The sequence below is a fragment of the Barbus barbus genome (assembly GCF_936440315.1).
Source record: "Barbus barbus genome assembly, chromosome: 12".
Lineage (NCBI taxonomy): Eukaryota > Metazoa > Chordata > Actinopteri > Cypriniformes > Cyprinidae > Barbus > Barbus barbus.
Window position 1 is genome coordinate 6345482 of NC_136740.1, and position 5097 is coordinate 6350578.

The window sequence follows — 5097 nt, forward strand, 5'->3', positions numbered from 1 at the left end:
GATCTAGAAGCATGGTTGAAAGCCTAAACTTGGCATAACTTCAAACTTCAATTCTAATTGGTCGATATGAATGCTGTTCCAGGATCAATAAAGATGTTGAGCCAGGAACATGTTGTAGCCTACTCGGTGAAACCTTGCTTATCTTGCTAGCAGTGTCATATAGGCCTAACTTCTAAAGCAGACACGGATAAACTTCCAATGAGGCCTCAAGATGAGTTAAAATTATGACAAATTAGTCAATCAAGATATTTCTTATTATTTGGCTATTTTTATAACAAATGTACTGGATTTGTTGTGGAGAATAGGACTATAAGGAGACATTGAAGTCAAAAAGGTTGTGATTCACTGTTCCTATGTGTCTCAAGTGACCCCACAAAGGGTAATATTTGAAACCCCCTTAAAATATTCAAATATTTAAAAATAATCCAATTCAAATATTCAAATATTGAAAATATATTAAAAAAATAATATTTAAAAAATGAAATAAACATATTTTAAATAAACAAATAAACATTTAATTTTATTACATTCAGGGTTCTCAAGTTTTATCAAAATCTTGATGCGGTTAGGGGAGGAGCCCTAATGGAGCCCCAATTTTACCCATTGTTCATAATTAACCAGCACAAATTGAAATTATAACAATTGGTAAATCTGATAAATGACAGAGCAATTCATCACATCAAAAATACTCTTTAATGTTATATTTCAAAATGACAAATATACACAAATTACAAAAATATAACAAATTGCTCAAGAGTACACACTCCAGCTTATGAAATGTGTTTTGTGTTGTAAGTGTTTGTTGCACATTTTGATGCCTTGATAACAGGGGTAGGGGGCTCCCAGACATTTTCACTGTCATAATGGATGACAGTGTTCCGTCCAGAGCCAACCTGTTTCTAGTTTTGGTTTTGTTCAAACCTATCTCCATCAGGACGTGTGTTCGCGCGATGTTGTTGGTTGCCTAGTAACGAACGTACAGTGGCCGAGAATGTTCCGTCAACTTTGTTCGCGCATCTATGTTGCCTATACGTGCTGGCAGCAGGAAACGTCACTTTGGCTGTATCCGAAATCGCCCCCGGTTGGCATTGCCTTTTCAGCGTGAGAAATACACGGCGTGGCGTACAGCGTGTGAACTGGTTGAATTGCGTGTGTCTCACGCCCACATTTCTGGCTTAATATAATTTACATTTATACAACTGTCATTTTTAGGCTATAAATAATCTGTTTTAAAGATAAAAAATATATAATTTTAATTGACATTATAATTGATGAAATACGATTAAATGAACGACAAAGCTCTTGTGAGAAAATATTATTATTTTTATAATTAACTTTTTCAGCCCTCTGCATTCATGAAAAAATTGTCACATTTTTTTGCTTCAGCTTACTTATTTATTAGAGATACGATCTCTATTTTGTTTATAACAAAATATTTACTGCATTTGAAGTTGTCTTTGAAAAAAAAAAATCAAACTGATTCGGCCCTTTAAATTTAAACAGCCGTAAGGCGCGAAAAAGGCGCTCCAAACCAGAAGGTCAGAGGATTGTCGGTTGGAGGGAGGACGAATACTGCAAACAAACAATCAAGGTAAGATCGATACATTTATATTTTCTTAGCGATTGCTTCGTTATATCCATGTTGTATGAGTTAATGGAATAACTTCTAATTTCGAAGATCATTATTTTGGCAGTTTATAGCTCTAAGGTAGATCTATTATGGTTATCGAATGCGAAATGAACAAGTATCGATTGAACGGCGCGCCAATACATTTAGATTTGCTCATGTTGCTCCGATCTTGCCAACCTTCAGTCAGTTCTGCACGGTGAAAGTATTTAACTCTTGTCTTATTTTGGCACAACAATGAAAAATGTATATATAATAGCCTATAGTGTAATTTTTCATTCATGTTTATACATTGGGCATACAGTAATACTGCAGTAACTGCACTAGTTTTATTACTTTGTGACAGCATTTTTCGTTAACTAGCAATAATGCACAAATTACTACATGCTTTTTCTTACAATAAAAGCTTTTATGAGATGATTACAAAGTAACAATAGCCTAATAGATATTATTGAGCAAGTTGGTTCAGGTATTATTACTCTATGTATTTCACATTTTTAGTATACCCTAGTAATTTTAAAATTAGTTTGCCTGCTTTTTTTTTTTTTTTCATTTAATGTTTTGAGTCAGGATGTTTTTCACCTTAATAACACATTGATGTGATTTGCTACAGAAAACTGCTGGTGGGAATAAAATGCTACAGTTTAGAGTTCACTGTCACCATTAAGGTAAGCTGCTGATACATTTCATGTGGTACAAAATAAAAAAGTATCAAGGAATTTTTTTTTTGTTTTGTTCGTTTATATAAGCTACAATTTAAAAGTGTAATTTAAAGTGTAAAACTTAAAACTTTAAAGTGTAATTATTATTTTTAAACAGTTCTTATAAATACATACAGTATGTAATTCCATCCAAAAAATTTTTTTGAGGTGACTCAATCATGATCATGAGGTGACTAAAGATTCCCAGTTCCCAGCCATATTATACAATGATTTATTGCTTGTCTTTGTTGAATAATACAGAAGATAAAGAGCTTAAACAACTAGTATATTAAATCGCATTATTAGTAAAAAAAAAAAAAAGTAAAAAAAAAAATTTTTAAATAAAAAACACATTTAGATTATTTTCCAAAATCGTTCGACTAACATTATTACTTGTTCGGCCTCAAACTCTGACCATGATGACATTGTGTCACTACTAAAAGAGATTGAATCTGATCTTAGATTTGTTAGTCTACCTCTACTCCGTGTGTTTCACTGCACAGACCCTGTGCACCCAGAATGCGATCTTCCCAGATGTCCTTCATCTCCACCCGAAACCGCTTCGCCCCCCTCCGCGAGACGGAACGCGATGCTGTGATCGTCGGAGGCTCCATCGTCCGGCACGTCCGTGCTACGTCAGCTGAAGGTAGAGTGCACACTCACTGTTTCCCCGGTGCTCGTGTTCTCAATGTTTCTGCGAATGTTTACCCGCGATCCTGAAGGGCAACGAGAACATCGGTGCTGTCGTGCTGCACGCGGGGACAAACGACATCAAGCTGCGGCAGATGGAGACACTGAAGAGGGACTACAGGAGCCTGATCGAGACGGTACGCAGCACATCGCCCGCGGCGACGATCATCGTGTTAGGACTGCTTCCCACGTATCGACAAGGAAACGAAAGGTTCAGTAGACTGTTTGCTTTAAACGAATGGTTATCGTCATGGTGTAAAGAACAGAAACTGCTCTTTGTTAATAATTGGAATCTTTTCTGGGAGCGTCCTAGGCTTTTCCGTGCTGATGACCTGCACCCCAGCAGAGTCGGAGCGGAACTCCTGTCGGACAACATCTCCAGGAAGCTACGCTCCATATGACTAGTAAGACAATTCTCAAATAACTGCCATGAGGACTTTTGTTCTACCCACTTAAAAAATAGAAGTACTTGCGTTGTCCAATCTATACAGACTGTGTCTGTTCCCCGAATAGCGAGGTCTAAATATAAATTTAATGCAGGATCTAGAAAAAATCTGACCGTGATTAAACCAGAAAAACGCAAAATAAACGAACAAAAACTATTTTTAAAGCTTGGGCTCCTAAATATTAGATCACTCGCACCCAAAGCAGTTATTGTAAATGAAATGATCACAGATAATAATTTTGATGTACTCTGCCTGACTCGATAAAACAAAAACAACAAGCAGCCGAAATAGTGGAATAAAGTCGTTATTTTTGTTTGTTTTTTTGCGCACAAAAAGTATTCTCGTCGCTTGATAAACTTATGGTTGAACTAACATGAACAAACAGTGAATGACTGTAACATTAAAAAAGCTTAATAAATAATGCAGTTCATGTTAGTTAATACTAGTTAATACATTAATTAATGTTAACAATTAAGGCCTTAGAGTTACCAAACTGTTTAATACACTGGTAGTTCCAGTCCATTTTTCCCCATTCAGTATTAATGTGCTATTGCTATTAAAACACTATTGTAAAATCAGCATTCAACAGTGTATTTTGTTTTTGTGTGTATCCAATAAAGGCTTGCAAGATTGCCATGATGACGCAGATGGCCCAGCCAAGGTGGTCAAATTCTTTAATTTTGGATGGCTCCATTTGCCAATGTCTTCTAGTGTGTTTACTTCTGCGTTGTCTGTTTTTTTTTTGGATGACCAACTGGAAACATGTTTTGTTTTGTTTTTTTGTTTAGTTCTAAGATGCTTTATATGCACATATTTTGTGTTTTTATTATTATTGCTATTTTTTTTTTTAGATTGCTTTCCAGTTTTGAAAATGGAAACTTGCACTTGGTTGTTCTTTGACAATATTAATAAATAATGCAAATGTTTTCAGAAATGTGTTTAAATCATCTGTTGTAACTTCTCTTAACATAAAAAGGGGGCATTTTTAAATTTCTCTTTAGTTTATATCTCTTAGTGTCAATGATATGGCACAGCATGCACACACAAAAACACACAGTTATGGTTTATTTATGTAATTCTTGGCTAACATGTGGCTGAACAACTGGCCTACTTGTGGAGCAGATCTGGCAAACAGGAGTGCATTGCAAAAGTGCCACCATTCCATGCTGCATGAGGAATGTTGGGAAAGACCAGGGTTTGTATAAAAATCAACTGTGGCCAGGTGTGGTTTATTTGGTTTGTTGTTGGGTTACATGTGGCATTGCTATGGCTTAATTGTGGCCCAAATCTGGCAAACAGGAGTGGACTGCCTTAAGTGCCATAATGTTCATCTGGCCCACATACCGCGTGGAATGATGGCACTTGGGCGGTCCTCTCCTGTTTGCCAGATTTGGGCCACAATTAAGCCAAAGCAATGCCGCATGTCAGCCGTAAACAAAACAAATGAAGCAGAACTGGCCCACATCTGGCCCAGACACCAAAATTGCTGTGGCCCAGATCCGGCCCACACTTGACACTTTCATCTGGCCCACATACCGCGTGGAATGATGGCACTTGGGCGGTCCGCTCCTGTTTGCCAGATTTGGGCCACAATTAGGCCAAAGCAATGCCGCATGTCAGCCGTAAACAAAAC

General features: G+C 36.8%; 1 long non-coding RNA gene across 1 annotated transcript; it reads left to right on the forward strand.

Moving 5' to 3' along the window:
• The first annotated feature begins 998 nt into the window (after positions 1–998).
• On the forward strand, positions 999–4451 carry LOC306878053. Its single transcript, XR_013784911.1, has 6 exons — positions 999–1101; positions 1504–1591; positions 2241–2295; positions 2832–2974; positions 3051–3422; positions 4085–4451. It is a non-coding gene; the product is annotated as an uncharacterized lncRNA (long non-coding RNA).
• The last annotated feature ends 646 nt before the right edge of the window (positions 4452–5097 follow it).